Here is a 19,786-nt window from a genome sequence, read left to right on the forward strand (position 1 = left end):
TAAAACCACCAGACACACATAGCTAGTGTCACAGCTCCAGAGAAGATAACACTGTTTATCCATAGCAAACAATCTTTGCTCAGCTGTGAAAACTGGGCTTTAACAAATATGCATACACCATTTCTCCAGCAGCAAAACATACCTGATCAACAGCTTAATAAGAAAGCAGCTGTTAGTATTTACATAGAATCTGGAGTGTCGCATTTTAACACGTGTTTCTACATTCCGAGTCAGAAATTCCAAAACATTTTTCCACAACCTGATGGACCTGTTGAATAACATTGTGTATGTACAGTATGTGTAAAAAAGTAAAGCTGACAATTAAAATTCAATTCAATTCAATAGGACTCATAATAGGTCAAACATTTTCATTAAGCATTCCAATTAAAACCTGAACTGCAGGTGAATCCTCATAATTTGATAATGCGCAAAATGAAACAGGCCCACGATGACAGCTAAAGTTCAACACAGATTAGTTGTGCTAGTTATTCCATCATGTTTGCTGAGAAGCAGATAGAAGTGAGATTCACAAGAGCAGAGTAGGTTTACCCACAGCTTTGAGCTGCAAACAAAGGCGTCTACATGGCAGTTGAGGTCCGTTACAGTCGGCCAATGGGCCTATTGTTCTGACAGCGTCAGACTCCCAGGACAACAGGGCCCTCTCTCTCTCTCTCTCTCTCTCTCTCTCTCTCTCTCTCTCTCTCATATCATCTAAAGGTGTGTGTTTTCAAAGTCAAATAAAGTTTATGAACCAAAACAGTATTCCACAAAAAAGTATATCACATCATTCCACACAAAAATCATAAAAAACAGCCTATCATGTTATATTAAACAAATATAATTCACTCTTGTTTGGCTGAACAAACAAACACTTTTCCACTCTGTTAGGTTCCACCATGTTATAGGGTTGAAAAAGTGTAACAGAGGGTAACATACATTATTCCAACACAGCTCTTTGCAAGCCAACAGTATATACAACCCAAAAGTCTCCATGTAACTTTTTTAATTGGTTACTTCCACTTGGTTATGCTACATTCCATTCTAATGCATCTCATTTCATATGTGCTGATAAATTCCAGAACCCATCTACTACAGCTCAACCAAGGACAATAAACACAAGTTACATAATGTCACAGAATATAGTTAATTTAAACTTTAAACTTTCATTCGGATCATTTTTAAATGTCTAAAAGAGGGAAATATATACTATTGCAATGAAATGTTTGAATTATTACTCATTCATTTTCAAGTCTATAAAATGTACCAATAAAAATAAAATATTTTCTTGAAATGTATTTTCTTGAAATGTTGGTTGGTAATGCACATTCAAATATTATTTCTCTAACTATCTAATGAAATCTAGTGCCGTTTTATATCCCTCTCATGATGCAGTGTTAAGTTCTGAACTTTGAGGTTGAAAAGGCACAGAATCCACAGTATTATCCAATGGGTGGAGTACATGCAACATAGTTGTAAAGAGAAAGAGTCTATTGAAAGGGTTGTGTCAAAACAATCCTGATGCATTCAAGTCTATTTCAGGAATCTTTTCATTACACCAATCTGTCAATTTTACAACAGGGCTCTAGGGTGACTGGCTGAGCATGCATGAATTAACCTTTTTACCAGTTCCATACTGGTGATAATTTTAGTTGGTGTTCACAAAGTGAATACACATACACTTGTGTTGAATTAATATACTCCTTTTCTTACATCTGCAATAAGAAAAAAAATTCAGAGTGTACTTAATGGTTTTTTACAACCGTTTATTCATGATTTTGCAATTAAAAGCACAGTTTTCCAAAAGGTACACAAAAAGTCCACACCAACTTGGGCACTATATTCTAGGTCTTCTGAAACCAAAAAAAGTTTTGTTCGAAAAAACAGGCCTATATTCAAGTCTGTGTTGAAGGAAAATCTTCTTTAATTTAATTTCAAATGCATTTTGACAACACATTTGAATTTACTCACATTTGACAGTTACAGGAGATGCTAGGGCTGGGCAATAAAAACTCGGATCGCAATTAAATCTATGTTGATGATGATAATCTCTGGACATTTTTTACTCGATATGGATAAATCTGTCAGACTATCAGAAAACAGAAATATGTTATTTTTGGAATATCATATACAACCAATATATAGTCATCCATGTTTTAATTTATACAGAATAAAAGTTCTGTTGTGCAGTACTTTAATTTGGCAAAAATGAATAAATAAATGAAAATGCAATGTTTTGTTGTAAATTAACTGTTATATTTTAATTTGACTACATTTTAAAATGTTGATTAAACTACGATAAAGATTTTTTTGATAAAAATGTGTGGAGTGCATTTCCTCCATTTATCATACAAAATGAATATTGTCCGATAAATACATAAATACCGATAATAAATGACATGGAAAAAATATATATTTTGACCATTTTTTTGGCCATTTTACCCAGGCCTATAGCGGACGGGAAGATTTTTTAGAGAATAACTACCTGTGGCCTGTACAAAAAAGTAAACAGTGACCTGCAAACCTATGCCTAAAAGTAAAATACTTTTTGGAATATTTATGGTACTGTTTGCCATTTTTGGACTTCTATATGAAAAAGAAAAAAAAAACTGTTGATATTCTGCAATTTATCAGTATTCTTAAAATATAGAACTTATTCCAAATCTGTTATGGACAATCAATGACAATTTGTTTAGAGCGCTGTGTAAAGCACGATCTGTTGGAACATGATGTAGACCTGCTAAACTAATGAGGCTTTTAGAGATAAGTGGCATCACTGCACAACAACTCTGCCCTAATCTACGCCCCTGTTGTGCGGGTACAGTCACGCTTGGTGAGTGACTGACTGTAGAGCCAGCAGTGCCTGTGCTGTCTTGGAGATGGGACGAGTGCTCCGTGGCACAAACATACAACCCAAAGGAAAACCATAGACAGCTTCTGCTTGCAACTGGTGGCACACACAACAAGCACTCTTTGGCTGAAGGTAACTAACTAGGTAGTCTCAGCCTCAGACATCACGTTGGCTGAACGTCTGATGCATAAGGCACACCAAATGGGAAACACTCCTGGAGTTTTGAAGTCGTCATTTGATTAGTTGAACTGTATTGGGTTTCCGGGAGAAGTGTGTGTCGTGTTCTTTAAGGGTCAGCCTGGACACAAAGCTGCCATGATGCCAAATCTTCTCATGGAAGAAGAAAGCCATCGTGTTTACAACTGGGACAATGAGCGCTTATCAGGATCAACTAAACATTGGATTTTCAAAACTGTGAAGTTCGTGGCGTCATTGTTGCGGTAAACTTGCACAACATTCCTGAATGAATAATTTATTAGATGCCATCAGTCTGAAGGTCTGGTGATGCCAGGCAGCCAAAGAAACAGGTAGTTGTTAGATAAGGTCGTTCACACCAAGAATGATAACTTTACAGAGCCCCTAAAGGGAAATGGTGGTGGAAAAAAAATGATGCTTTTTGCATTCTCTAGCAAATGTTTTGTGTTCCCCTGAGAAACTTTGCGTTCGCTCGCAAAACCTTTGCATTCCCCCAAGAAACGTTGCGTTCGCTTACAAAACTTTTTGCGTTCCCTCGAGAAACTTTGCGTTCGCTTGCAAAACCTTTAAGCTCGTTGTTCTCGTTTCTCGGGGGAACATTTTTCTTCTTCACCATGTCCCTTTAGGGGCATACTATAACGAACTATAACAATAAATATATTAGCGTTCAATCAATTCATTATAGACAATATAACAAGAAAAAAATAATACAATTATAAAATAATGCCTGTTTTCGCATTCATTTTTTGTAAAACTGTAGGGTCGCTAACGACCAGAGGTGTGTAACAGTATAGTATATATTTTTTCTGCACTAACAATAATTGAATCTGAATACGAGCAATTCACCTTTATGTCAGGTACACAATAATGAAGTGAGGTTTCACTCATTGTTACAGCAGGCAGAAAACAAAAGAATAGGAAGTATCATCAGCAAAACTTGAAATGGCTCAGCGATTTACTTCAGAGCAAGTACTGAACGCAATCAAATATTAGAGTCACTGTCACTAGATGGTGGATCTGGTGAAGAAGCTGTCAGCAATCAAAATATAGATTTTGAAGATGTTGAAAATGATCATTTTGAGAACATGTTTGAGATCATGAATTTTAGCCAGATGCTGAATGTACTGGGAAATGAGCTCTGATGAGGACAGTGATGATGGTATAAAACATCTGCTCAAACTGAACCCTTACGAGCTCCTAAAGTTTTATATTATCGCGGCAGGTAGAGATCCATCCATGTTAGATATAGATCAGGGTCGCTAAAGACCCGAATATGTAATAATGATTGGCGATTTGCATTCAAGCATTTAAGGGTGATTCTAAAAATGTTGTTTCTCTGTGCCGCTATCATTAGAATTGTTATAAGGACCCTGCTATTCTTTTAAAATTAGAAAGATTTTTAAAACAATATCGTTATAGTTATCGTCTTTGTTGTGAACAGAATGATTCACATCAGAATGATTTTTGTTTGAATGAGATGAACATCATGTCATAATTAGCACAAATTCTGGATTTCTTTGAGCTCAAATTTCCAAGTTGGAGGCATGTCAGTAAAAAAAAAAAAGCATGCTTGGTGTATTATTTGATACGGACCATAAGAATGTATGTAAGAGCAATATAATTATGATTCGCCCAGAATCGCTCCGACCAGTTGTAATTAGTAAATGTTGACTATACGACTTAGTTTTCTAAATCTGTCTTTGTCAGAAATTAGATGGCATCTTAAAATCACAGTATGATTAAAAGTAGGAACTTCTCTTTTTCTCCATTAAAATACTACGGTAATCACATTTAAAATACTAATTTAAATGTGAATCAAATGAACAACACAACAAGGTTCTAAGATTTGGAACTCTAGCAAGAAAAGGGACATTGTGTTTTCCTTCACTAAGTACCATTATGACATCATCCTTCTCTTGGTGTTCTACATTTCCAGCACAAACACATCTCTCTGAGCCAATAGGCGAGGCCCAGAACACTTTTGGCCAATCAGCACATTCCAAGCTCGTGCCAATCACAGAAGTCAGCACAGAGGGTGGGTAAAAGCCACGTGCAGGCCAGGGCTAGCGTCACCCCAAGCCAACAAGAACAGCTGATAGTCAATCTCGCGCGACTTTGTGAAACAAAGAGCCAGATTTCTGCGCAGATTCTGTGCTGGAAATACCATGACAGCAGATAATGATGTTTGTTCCTGTTTATTCCAGCCATGTTTACATATAACCTCGTTGTTATTCCATAAACACAATCTTATAAGTGCCTGAAGAATCTCAAGGCTTCTTGAGTATTTAGTGGGTGTATTTGTCAGGCCTGTTTTTTTTACTGCACTGGCCGGCTGTTGCAGTATGCATTTCCATATGCGTGTGTGTGTACACACATTCTTACAGGGAACTCCACCCACGTGATAACTGCACGTGGAGAAACCGCAGACAACAGAGTGAAAAAGAATGGAGTTCAAGCTGCCAGCTGGAAAAAAAAGGGGAGAGAAAGACAGAGAAAGAGTATTTGCCTCATGTAGGTTAAAGGTAAAGTTTCAGCAGGGGAGGAGTGACAGAACATTGGTTTCAGACAGGGAGGAGGAGCAAACGAGAGGCAGAAAAACACAACACAAAGGAAGAATAAATGACCAGCAGCACCCCATACCTTTTTTTTTTTGTTTGTTATGGACTTATTCTCTCACATGCAATCATAAAAACACATCTAAAACAAACTATCCAAACAAAACAAAACAAAATACATATGTGTATGAGTAGCATCGCAAAGGTTGTATACACTTAAAGCATTCTTTCGCCCTTCGTGAGTATTTGGGCCCTTCAGAGTAATTTAGCGATCCAATCAATTTTAGACCTTTCCTAACATACACAAACACACATGTTTTTGACCTGGAGGTGTTCTCACATGGGCTTACTGCATTCCAGAATTTGCATTTTTACCCTCCACATGCCACATTTTTTTGAGTGAGCAGTATGTTTACTGTACGAGATTATTAGATCTAGGACAGACCAGACCAGTGTTTCTTATATAATATAGAGCTATTTCAGGCGCTTGTGTGTTAGGCTAGCATTATTAGAGTGTGTACACGTGCAAATATAAGAAAATGCAACAGGACACACACACACACACACACACACACACACGCACAGGTTTGGGTTCCCATGTTTTATGGGGACATTATATAGACATAATGATTTTTATACTGTACAAACTATTATATCCCCTAACCCTAACCCTTAACCAACCCATCAAAGAAACCGTTCTGCTGTTTTACATTTTCAAAATACATGAATCACACATTCTGTAAGATTTATAAGCTGTTTTCCTCACAGGGACCAAAACATGTCCCCACAAGGTCAAAGGTCTCTGGCATTGCTAAATTTGCCATAGGGAATACCTGAGCCACACAGACACAGCAGATGAGAACAAGACAACATGTTCCTACTCTATATTCAAACACAACTAGTAGAGACTAGAGACACAATATTCTTATCCAAGTTTGACGTCAGCAAACACAGGGATGTTGTGTAAGGTACAAGAGAGACTTATTTGACTTTTTTTAAGCTTTAAACAAATCCATTATTTAGTTATGACCACTTTGTTTCCACCCTGAGCCTTACAATTAAATGGCTGTTTTTGCAACTGTACCTTTACGATACCTAAGTAAAAGACATCTGTTAATTATCACTGGATAACTTCTTTCTCTGTTAAAAATGAGCAGAACACTTCCACCAAGATCCCGAATACTGAATAGGCATTAACTGGCTCTTTGGGGAAAAAAGCCTCTCCAAAACTCCACTGCAGTTTCCAGCTGAAACAGACACTAGTGGCAGTAAAACACCAATGACTTTTATTTATTTTCACAAAAATTATGATTACAGAGGCATATTATCGAATCATTTTTATTTTATTGTCATGACCTCCAAACACTTTTACCATGGCACAGGATTTGTAAAAAAAACAAAAAAAAACAACAACATATTTTGCATCAAATATTTGGATATGTGTATGGCTTTTGTGACGTAGTAAACTTACATGAGAGCTTACCTTATATAGATACAAGTCCCGTGAGGAGTCATAAAAACAACTCAAAGACTCAATAAACTCAATCAACCTCAATAAAAGAAAGTTAAAATGGCATGGATGCTTCAGCAAATGCATCTAATGTTTGCTTTTGATAACACTATCGCTTAGGTTTAGGGTATATAGGTGATATACACTATTTTCAAACGTGTTAGAGCATTATCATTTTAGCGCTACTCAGATTTCATTTCTGAACTGCCGAGATGCATAGATGCACAGTGCCAGATTCACCTACATCTATTTTGGATAAAACTGAACGAGCTTTTGGCTTCACTCACTGGACATTTCACTTTAAAAACATGCAAAAACAACATAATTTTGCAGAAATGTCAACACAGGCACATTTCTTTTGAATGAGCCTGGGTTGCACTGATATGTAAACATGGACATATGGGTATATGTTAATGAACTCACGGTGATGTCACAACAGATAACACTGATGGTTACTAAGGAGTCATTTTTGCCGTTTAGTTTCAATAAATTGTATGAATGGACTGGGAATGAATCTTTGAGTTGTGACTGTTACAGTATTTCCATATGGTACATCAAACTCTTTTATTTCAATAGAGCAAGAGCAATATTCTTTTCCATGATACGAGATAAAAAAGCAAACCGACAAAACTACAAACTGCACACCACTAAGTGAGAGCAGAACACAGTAGCCTACCGCATATATATTTAGCTCCTCATATCTTAACAAAAACACCAGTCTTGACCCAAATTTACAGCAAACTCTCCCCGCTGTCTGCATAATGAGACGCATGGTTTCTCCAGCTGTAGATTACCACAACACTGCAGGAGAGAGTTAAGCTGTAAATTTATATAACCAGCGGCAGCGGTGGAGAAAAAGATTTCTGGGAATTTGCTGCTGTACTGAATTTTCTCTCAACGGCAGCTGGGATCAGAGTGATCCGTGTTCTGTAGTTATGAGGACGATTTCATGTTTCATCGCCTCATGACTGACAGAGAGCGAGAGAGGGATTGTAATGAGATAATAATAAAGGTCAATCTTTCTGTCGTAAAGAAATGATCAGCTAACGTGCAATGTGTCCATTACAGGTGACAAGTCTTTGCAATCACCTTTTGAGTTGTATTAACTAGTCCATACAGCAGAAGAAAACACCAGAGCGTGGAGCTTTTCTGTGTAAAATTCCCTCCACAATGAGTAGTGTACAAGTCAAAAGATCCAGGATTATATTATGGTCTCTAAAACTGTCTCTATCTCCAGCTTTAGCATGTTAGCATACTAGCATTAAGTAGGTACAGTAGGTAGCTAAGGTTACTTGCGTCACGTTTCTGACCTAAATGTTAATGAGCTTGCATGGATGTGACACAACCATGATGATTTAATGACTTAATGTATTAACCTTTACTGTAATCAGTAAAATACGTAAAAATGTAGCCTAATTAACTTGAATACACCTCTTCTATGAATAACATGTGTTAATCTCTAAATTCAAATTCATTTTAATCATTTTTCAAGTAAAAAAAATGTCAGGTTGGTACAATTGTCATGATATTATTTCTTGTTTTCATTGTTTTCATTTACCTTATTTTGTCATTTTTTTTAAATAATTATTTAAAAATAATAGTGAACATTTTGTCAAAATATATATGTATACAAATATTGAATGTATAATATAATTTATAATAAAATCTCTAAAATGCCATAAAGCAGGAAATGACATCATAGAGTGGACTCCTGAAGACCACCGAATCTGTGTCAAGCAAATTAGCTAAGGTTGTAAAATGTGGCTCTTAATCATATTTTAATAATTGATACGGTTTATAAAAACACGTTTTTACCTTGGAAAATATATTTTCAAACCTTTTTTTCAAGAAAATAAATACTTTTATTCAGGGTGCAAGAGAAATATGTTCACTTGATGTTAACAGTATGTCATATTTTAAGAGTTAAGTTTTTTTTTAAACCATATAAAACCAACATGAATACAATTATAATAACTTGGCACACGCATGTTAAACTTTTTTTGTTTTTAACTTTCTAAAAAAATATTTTTTTCTTTGACTCACATGATCTTAATGGACTGGGAAGGAAGCTTTGAGTTGTTAATGTTACAGTACTATATAATACCTCAAACTATGAAGAACATCAAGAATCCTGTTCTCATGATATGCGAATAACACACAGCCAGAAGGAAATCATTTCTTCTCCATCACAGCTTTGCACTGCCTGATGAAGGATTTGATTGTGTAGGCTTGTACCTGCACAAGTGTGTATGCAAAAGAGGTCTTATCAGTCCACATGCAGCGCTGGTGCAATAGCAGATTACAGATGACTCCAGCATGGTAAATCAGCTTACGGCCTGCACCAGAGAGATCAGTTTAAACACTACCGTTCTAGAACGACACGTTTCTCGGCATGAGGCGATGTGCACTGATAAGGCCTCTGTGGTCAAAGGTAAAGAGCTGAGATCAACTTCATATAAAAAAGAAGAAAAGAAAAACCGTCCACTGCACAAAAGCATCCGAGATACACCTGTAATAGCAATAGGTGACACATCAGATCTTTATGATATAATAATTTTAAGTCCACCTATAGTCAATAATTGTATCCCTTAAAACTCATCTCTGATCACCAAAATGACATTTATAAAAGTTTTTACCTTGAAAAAAATGTCTTCATGCCTTAAAATAGCTTGAATGTAATTCCACACCCTTGCTTCATTTAGTATTCACAATTCTATGAATATGCAAATTAGCCCCGCCTCCACTCACTCACTCACACTAGCTAAGTCTAAGAGATCCACTCATTGACCTGATTGGTTACAAGCTAGTTTGTGATGTCAGAAACCAGCGATTTTAAACCGCGATTTTGAGACTGTCTTTTGTTCTCTGCAGTTTTAAGGAGAAAATACTCAGCAATGGTGTTGACTTATGAATTTGCACATGGTTTGTCTTAAAGAATATTAAAAACACCACATAGACATATTAACAACATTAAAAGCTTGATGTTCACCACAGGGGGACTTTAAATGTAAAATTAAATTGTAATGTGGTTCTACTTGGCACTCAGATTCCTAAAGAGTGCACCAGTAGATATACAAAATAATAGAGTATTTAAAAAATACTCTAACATTTTATCTGCAAAAAAAGGCCAATAGTCCAGAAATTTCACGTGACCAAATTGAACATAAGTGAAATCTATTTTTTTCGAACTTATTGGAATGACAGGATTTCACCAATGAAATTTTGCAGAGCAGTGGTAAATGTCACTGCGCCTTAACATAATCTCTGATTTAAACCTCAAAAGTAAAAAGGTCAATAGAGTTGGGAATATGATTCATTTGAATGAATCAATTCTTTCCATGTTTCAATACACTAATTCAAAAATTCATTCACGCCATCACTTAAAGGGATACTCCACTTTTTTTGGAAATAGGCTCATTTTACAACTCCCCCAGAGTTAAACTGTTGAGTTTTACCGTTTTTGAATCCATTCAGCCGATCTCCGGTTCTGGTACCACTTTTAGCATAGCTTAGCATACATCATTGAAGTGGACAAGACCATTAGCATTTCTAAAAAATAAATGACCAAAGAGTTTCGATATTTTTCCTTTTTAAAACTTGACTCTTTGTAAATGTTGTAAATGTAAAATGAGCCTATTTCCAAAAAAAGTGGAGTATCCCTTTAAAAATGTCACGTCTCAAACTGAAGAGTTTAATGTCATTATACCTTTTGTTTATTTTGTGAAAAAAGTCTGGAAAACATGTCTCAATTATTTTTAACTTCATTTTTCCTGCATTTATTTTTTGCTTAAACCTAGATCACTGAATTTAGTTCACAAATGTGGCTTTTGTTTGATTGATTTTTTTTAAAGCCCCTCTTTTCAGAGAAAATACTAAATATATTAGCCATAATTGTCCAGCTCTAACACATTTCCTCTCATCCGACACTACATATCGTCCCACTGAGACCGATATAAAAAAACAAAAACAATGTGACTCGAACTAGGATCCACATGTACCAGTGACCTAAAAACACCACTCATGTTGTCTAATTAACATAATTACACCATTTATTGGTTTTATCATTGCTGCCTGCCGCAGATTCCATATCTCTCTTTTACTTCAGTATAATGTGGCACCCACAAACACACCACAACAAGTACACCATGTATTTTCTCTTGCTATAGACAGATTCACAGGCAGAAGGTCATGAAGAATACTGCAGGTCTCCGTGACATCCACTCAGCCAAGGTTTCTCACAACACAAGTAGGCCATTCTAAAATAGGGGTGATTTATTACCCATCAAACGGCTGTCCAACTGGGGACACAAAGATCCTGACCTTTTGCTCTGTTCCTGTCCTGTGTTGGTAGATGGAGTGTCACAAGTAACATGCTTAGGTAATTACATTTTTTTTTTAAATTAATGCATTTATTTATTTTTTGGAAGTAACAAAGTAATTTAATATGTTACTTATACACTATACCGGTCAAAAGTTTGGAATAATTAAGATGTTTTAATGTTTTTGAAATCTCTTATGCTCAACAAAGCTGCATTTATTTGATAAAAAAAAAAATAGTTATAACAGCAATTTTGTGAAACATTACTACAATTTCAAATGGATACATTTTCTATTTTAATATACTTTAAAATGTAATTTATTCCTGTAATGCAAAGCTGAATTTTAAGCATCATTATCTTCAGTCTTCAATGTCACATGATCGTTCTAATATGCGGATTTAGTTCTCGGGAAACATTTCTTATTATTAAAGTAGAAATCCGTTTTACTGCTTAATATCCACGATTAGAAACTCTAACATTCAAAGTTTGGGCTAAGAAAATACTTACACTGTTACACACCTAGGGTCACTAGCGACCCTATTCAACTTTTATAAAAAATTAATGGGAAAGCAGTCAGTCTTTTATAAAAAAAAAAAAAAAATCTTGTTATATTGTTTATAATGAATTGATTGAGGAATACTAAGAAAGTTGATGTAATGAATGAGGAGGAGAGTGAATGACGTCCCGGGTCACTAGACCTAAGGTATGCGCTTAGGGGTTAACTAGAAAGTAAAGTTCATCGGGACAAACTTTTATGTCGACTGGTCCTTTCTAACATTTTTTTAAATGCACAATACATAAATACACAAAGACACACAAATAAGAACAAAAGAAATACATGCACCCAAACAGTGCCACATGAACACAGGGGTGAGATCTGGTGTTGGCTTGTACGGCGGGGTTTCGGAGGGTTAAGAGTCTATATTTGTCTTACAGGACAGAGGACATATTGGTGCGGGTGAAGAGGAGTTCACTGTCTGATTTGCTAACACAAATTGCACACTCTAAAACCTACAGCTCTATATGTAGAGTCAGGAGTCAAATAACGACACACTGATGGAGCAGGGCAGAAATGGATCCCAGGGTAGTCAGATGAGGTACTTATTTAAAATACCAGTGCCTTAAAATAACATAAAACATAATTTGCAATATTTTACTTCCATAAAGTGATGGATTTCAGAGTGAAACATTTCAGGGAAGTTAATAAGATTAAACAAATATTTTATGTAAATAAAATAAATATAAATACCTCATTTACATTTTGGTACATTTACGACCATCAGAATAATAAAGCTTTAATCTAGAACTTTGGTCTCTTCATGGCATCTTCATTCTGGGATGTGGTTCAAGTAAAATAGACTATCATAGAGATTTGTCTTTCTAAATGTCTCGGCGACTTGAGTCAATACTTCATCTGTTGGCCAGAACAGAAGAACAGAGAGGAATCCATCATGTAGAAAGAAAACAGGAGGGAGGGGACAGATAAAGAGGATGATGTCAGTTTAATGTGAGTGGAGAACAGATGAGCAGTACTGCAGTCTCTCTCTCTCTCTCTTTCTCTCTCTCTCTCTGTGTGTGTGTGTGTGTGTGTCACCCATGGTAGACGTTAGAGGACGCTGGCACTGATCTGACTGGCATAAAGTGGCATTGCTTTAGACTTCATTGACCTTTAGACATAAAAGAACATTTTAAATGAAGTAATTTGTCTGAAGTCCATTGCTAATAAATGTTCTAGATGTACTGAGACAAGTAGTCAGATAGCGGGGGCTTTTTAAGAGTTTGAATGTCAGGGTCCGAACTCCGAAGGGCAATCAGGTTACACAGAAATCATCGCTCCAAAACCCACAGCTGTGATGGAAAACTATGGCTATACACGGTCCAGCCTTAAAGGGGTCATATAATGGTACATGCACTTTTACAAGTTGATTGTACTGCAATGTGTGTTGGCAGTGCCTGCACACAACCATCATTTAATGATAAAAATCCATCCAGTGGTTTTGTTTTAATCTCCTTATATGTATTCCCGTCTCAAATCGAGCCGTTTCACCGTGTGACGTCACACGGCGCATGACGCCCCTCCCACGGTTGTTGATTGACAGCAGTTTCAACACAGACCCGCCCTGAGCGAGCTGTCATCATAGTCTGTCATTGTTGATACACTGGAGCAGAATGGCGTCTAAGCGATTGTGTTGTTCTGTTCTTGGGTGCAATAACAAACACAGAAATCATTTTGATGTTCCTAAATTTGAACCGCTGAAGACACAGTGGCTGAGTTTTGTTTACGATGGGAATATTCCCCACGATCAACGTCAATGCTTTCATGTTTGCGCGAATAATTTATAGACTGCTTTATAAACAAGGGTCAGTATAAAGCTGGTTTTGCTAAGAAGCTGCTCCTGAAAAAATAATCTGTACCAACTATTTATGTTCCCTCTGCACCTCCAGAAGAAGGGAGTGTAAAGTTGTATTAACCTTTATATTAAAGGTGCTCTAAGCGATGTCATGTGTTTTTTAGGCCAAAACATTTTTTGTCACATACAGCAAACATCTCCTCACTATCCGCTGGCTGCCTGTCCCCTGAACACACTGTAAAGAAACGCGATCTCTGTAGACAGCCCATGCTTCACAAACAGCACCAAAAACAAACTGCAGCGACCCGCTCCCCAAAACATAACAAACTGTTCCAGCCAATGACCGACAAGAAGGGTTTGGGGGTGTGGTTTGGGGGGTTAGTGTGCGGATGAGGAGGAGGGAGGGTCTAGCTAGCCTCCGTTTTGACAATAGTTCGAACGTCAACAAGAAGTGACGTCACCCAGGATCGCTTAGAGAACCTTTAATCTTTGCAAATCGCGGGAACAAGTTTTTCATGACCATTAGTTGTAACGTCAATCTGTCAATGAACTAACGTATACATCAGTAAACACAGCGTTCGTATCTCATTACTCAACCCTGCCAGTGCATACACAGATAGATCAAAGTGACATTACTTTAACCAACCATTCAGAAACGTCCTGTTCGAGCCTTAATTGTCGAACTTCTTTGCGGCCGTCATCTTGTTCCGGGTGCGACTCCGGTTCAAACTGATAAGATTGCACAGATGTGTCCTCAAGAGACTCCAAGAGACTGGCATTCTTTCTCCAAAATATACCCTCAACTGTTGTCAAGGGAACACTTCACGTGCGCTGTGTCTAAATGCCCGCAGAATAGAGGGGTGGGGTTTATTATTTAAAGGCATATGCACTGAAACGGCGTGCTGAAAACAGAGCTGATTTTGACCAGGTAAAATTAGTGTTTTCTTAAAATACTAATGAGAATTTTTAATACAAGTATATTACAAAGTTTTCATTTAGACCCTAAACATTCATATTAACTTGTACAAAAATGGCATTATATGACCCCTTTAAGCCCTAATATGCTTTAAGCGAAATCGAAGAACGAACTGATGTGACATCATTTCGAACAAAATCAGGCCGAAACGAACTTCCTTTGGAGTTCGTTTTGGGAGGTCAAAACAGCTTGCCAAAGCGAACTTTCCGGAAAAGTTCACTACGGCTGGTAAACACCTTTGTACTACCATTTGTCCATGGCGATTACGGAATAGGTGTGCGCGGAGGCTCCGCCTTCTTTCACACTGAAATCTTTTCCAGTTAATTTCTTCTCACGAGTACGTCGAGGTCAGACGTTCGCAAGTAAAAACATGAACACACAGGAGAGCGAGCCGCTTTATAGTAGAAAATTAGGTTGTACTTCTGATGAAACAAGCCACTGACATTGTTTTTCATGTTTAATACAGTAAAGAGGCTTGATTTTAAGAAATCTATTTGTGAAAAGTGCAATAGCTATAAATAAACGTAACTTGACTTTACTAGAGTGCTAGTAAACTGTACTAGAGTTTTATTTTGTCATTGAGAGGAAAGCACGCAGCACACATCATCTAAAGATCTTCGATAACAGTATGACACTGGTCAGTGGTCACATATTTTGAACTTCGTTTTACCCCGAAGCGAAGAACGAAAGAGAACTTCGGCGTGAGTTTATCAGGGCCTTTACAAAGCCATTTTTACCTTAATAGAACAATGCACAATGATGGTATCAGATGGTAATATCATATATCAATCATATATAAAATGGTAAATTATTTGGTATATGGAATTTACATCGTGGGTGAAAATTGTTTTTGGTGGTGTGTTGGTGGCTGAATTGTCCTACCCAATTTTACGGGAAAACGTTTCATAAGGTGGCGATTTCGTAGGAATTCGTATGCGAATTGTATGAATGTGTAATTTTTTTTTTTTAAAGTACGCAAGAAGGTCCACCCCTACCCCAAATTGTTACGAAATGCTATGAAATTGTGTTCGAACTATCATGGATATCTTAATGATACTTAATAACAAGCTTCTTTTGATTTTGGGTACCATGTTTTTTGTGAGATATTGTGGTACATGTCCAAAAAACGTGGTAGTATCATGGTACATTTTAGCTGATGCAGTAGGCAAATGACCAGACAGAAATGGAAAGAGAAAGAGAGACAAGACGGAATACAGACAGGTCAACCTCACTGGCTGATCTTAATGTATCCCTATAATTACTTCCTATAACAGGCCATGAATAGAAGCCGACCACACCATGATGTACTTCACAGCAGTCTGAGAGACAGCAGCTCTTTTATAAACCCTAGTGAGCTGCCTTGCTGTCTACTGCCTACACACACAGCTATGATAGCTGAGCTATCTTCAAAGACAGTGTGAACCTTATAAAAGTTACTGATTTGTAATAGTCTACATGTGCAACAACTCTGGGTGCCAAACAAACAGCGCTCCTCGTGTGAAGCGTGCGGAACATGAATCCAAGTTTTATGTTAGCATGTTACTAACAGCATGATATTGAGCACACAAATATTACATTGATAGTTCACCCAAAAATTCAAATAATTAATGCACCCTCATGTCATTCCAAACCTGTATGACCTGTTCTTTCTTAGAAAACACATATTTTGAAGAATGTTGCTAACCAAACCATTTTGGTGACCATTGCCTTCACTTGTATGGACAAAAAACTGATACATTTATCAAAATATACACGATTATGTACTTTTTATTGAGAAAGAAAGTAATACAGTTTTGAAAAAAAACATGAGGGTGAGTGAATGATGACCGGGTGTCATTTTTTAGCTCAAGTCAGTTCAGTGTTTATTCAATTCAGTTCAATAACTGTGAAAAGTTAGACAATAATGTTAGCTAAACAACATGCTAACATAAAAATTTCACTTTAAGTTAAACAGTACATTTCCACTTGGATTTAATTAAATCCAGACGTGTATAAAGTATTTCAATCTATTTATACATCAACATTTGTCCATCCACCATGTTGGATGGGTTTTTTCACTGCACTTTCTGAGGCTTTAGAATTTGTTCAAACATTTTGTCAGGGCTGTTTTTCCCATGGGCTGCCATGGCGTCTTTGTTCTCTGTTGTAAATACAAAGAGACTTTATCCATTCAGGTTTCTGCACACTCTTCATGGCTGCTTTTCACCAATTTACCCTGTATGCCGGAACCTACACAAATATCAGAAGACTGGTGTTTCTTTACTTTGCCATATTTCTCATGGGAGGTAAAATGTTGTTGTTACATCTGTTTCTGTCTAATGAACGGTTGCAGTCTGCCACAAAATTCCTGCCTTGTCCCACTTTTCTGTTATGAAATCTGCAGTTAAGTCTTGCTTTTTCTAGCAAACAAACACCTAAAAATTACCTTAACACACGCATGAGGAAACTTTACCTCTCAGATTCACCTCAGCAAACTTTCCTCTCAAGAGTTCAGTGGGGGCAGACTACAAACTCACATAGCAACAAGCTCTGCGCTGTGATTGGATAGTGGCTTCCTGCCAAGCCGTTAATACAGTTTCCTGTCTGTGGGCCAGAGAGTGTCTGTGTGTGAGAGAGCAAACACACATTCTGTTTTGGGAAGATGCAGAGGCTTTGTGTAGATGACTGCAAACCCAATGGCTTGTCAATGTATACTTTGAGCACAAATGTTAAACTTTTGAGTGTGGGCTAAAGCGAACCATGGGAAAAGCTCTAACTCACACAAACAACATCAAAACACATGACTACAAACACACTAAGATTTATTGCATACTTATAGTGAGCTGAAAACAATTTGTTCTCTATCATAGCTATTTAACCTGAGCTTTTAATCATGTTCGCAAACAGTCAATAGGGATGTTACATAAAAGCTTCTGAGGGCCGCACAAATTCATTTACATAATTGAACAATTCTGTGGATCAGGGAACAGCCATTACACAAAACAGAACCCAGAGACTTCCACTTCTGTCATCATTTACCCTTGGGTTATTCTACACTCATATGATTTTCTTTCTTCTACGGAACACAAAAATAGAGATGTTTAACTAAATATTTACGCTGCTCTCTTTCATACACTGAAAAAAATAGTACTTTGAAACAATTCACTCAGAAATGATCAGAAATGAATAAACATGAAATTTTAAAGTAGACTGAAATAGTATTTTCTTGTAAAACGTACTCCAATAAACTTAACCAAAAGTATAGGTTAGAAGTAGTTGGTGCTTGACAATATGGAAGAAAGCACTGTAAATATTTATTTATTTTAAGTTCATTTATACAGGGACATTCCAAAAAAACATGATTCCAGTCAAAAACTGGAAAATATGTATTGCACATCGAGAGTATAAGATAATTTGCGTCTCGGTCCCTAGAAAGGCTTTTCTAAAAAAAATTATAATAATAAAAAAATAAAAATAAAAACTACTAATCATAGAAAAAGGCTAATACAGCATGTAATTTATACACATACAAATACAATCCTAAATGACCTGTACCTATTTAAAGGATATTCCTAACCCTGGCATAAATAACTAATTAAAACAAACATTTGTTAAATTTAAATATGCGTGCCGTTCTGGTTTATTTTAAACCACCGCTTTACCTTCAATGTAAATTACTTTATTACATGTACTGCTTTAAACTCATTTGGCATTAAGTTCCAGAGTTGGGAGCGCTTTATAGAAGAGGCTCTTTGCCCTTGTGTAGTTCTACGGAAATCAATCCTACAATTCCCACCTGCTGTACTCCTAGTGATTCTGCTTGTATCATCCTGTCTCTTTATCAATTTACATAGAACAGATGGTGCCTTATTGTGCAAACATTTAAAAATCAATTTTCTATATGACAAAATGTAAAACTAAGCAGTTTTTTTATATGGCAGTGATGCCATCGATTTGGCTTTTTATCCATTATTTTTAGAGCCCGATTATACAACATTTCAATTTTACAGTACTATACAATAATACAGTACGAACCTTACGAACAGTACGAACATTGCTCAATATTGCATAAATGTAAGGAAATGACGACAATTTCTTTTTTTGGGTGAACTATCCCTTTAAGGACATGTACACACAAAAATGTAAGCACATGTAATGGCCTTTTGCCAGCACTATAACTGTCTCCACAAAGGCAGGAATCTGAAAAACAACCCTGGACCGCAACATGTGACGTGTAACACATGTAAAACACCATCTGACTACATTTGAACTGTATCAAATATATTACACTGCTTTTATCTGTGTTCAGAGAGCAACCTTGAGGCAGTAAGGCCAAATGTAGTAGCATAAAGGCTTTCATGAGAACTTGTTCATTCATTTAGAGTTTGAGTGGATGCGTGACCATGTCTTATTAAAAAGAATGAGCACTATAGTGAAAACGTGAGGTGAGAAAGAGACACTGGAGACAAGCGTCGCAGTCTGAGGGCTTGTGTGAGATACCACAATGAATCACGTCTTTCAGGCGCTGGGTATGTAACAGGATCAACCGACAACACACTTGCTGGCAACAACACAACCCAGACAAAAGAAAACACACATAAGCTGTGGGTACTATGAGGCAAAGAGAAGTGCTTTGGGGGGGGATGACACAGACATCATTGTGTGACTGATAAATGCACAGGGAATGATGAAATGGTTGATTTCAGTTGAGTAACCTAAACCCAAGACAATAGATTTTGAAATTTGTGGTGGTGGCCTGTGCTCTAGGTGTTTGCTAGGGGCTGCGTGAGTCAAAAGGAAAAACTTTCAATCACATTCTGCTCACTAAAATATGGTCTGGATCTCTCTTTCACTGTTAAAGGGATAGATCACCCACAAATGGAAATTCTCTCATCATTTACTCTTATGTCATTCCAAAACTGTAAGGCTTTCGTTCATTTTCAAAACACAAATGAAGATATTTTTAATGAAACCTGAGAGATTCCTGTCCTCCATTGCAAGTCCATTCAAAACTTCATAAATACAGTGTAGAATTAATCGATATGAATCGAGC

The 19,786-nt window shown here is 36.7% G+C and overlaps 1 protein-coding gene across 1 annotated transcript in view; it reads right to left on the reverse strand.

The window, feature by feature from the left end:
- Window positions 1-19,786, reverse strand: part of atosa (atos homolog A) — a 50,648-nt gene that overhangs the window by 18,220 nt on the left and 12,642 nt on the right. The window lies entirely within an intron of this gene.

This window comes from Rhinichthys klamathensis, unplaced genomic scaffold (assembly GCF_029890125.1).
Source record: "Rhinichthys klamathensis goyatoka isolate OS25496 unplaced genomic scaffold, OSU_Roscu_1.1 h1tg000131l_1, whole genome shotgun sequence".
Taxonomy (NCBI): Eukaryota; Metazoa; Chordata; class Actinopteri; order Cypriniformes; family Leuciscidae; genus Rhinichthys; species Rhinichthys klamathensis.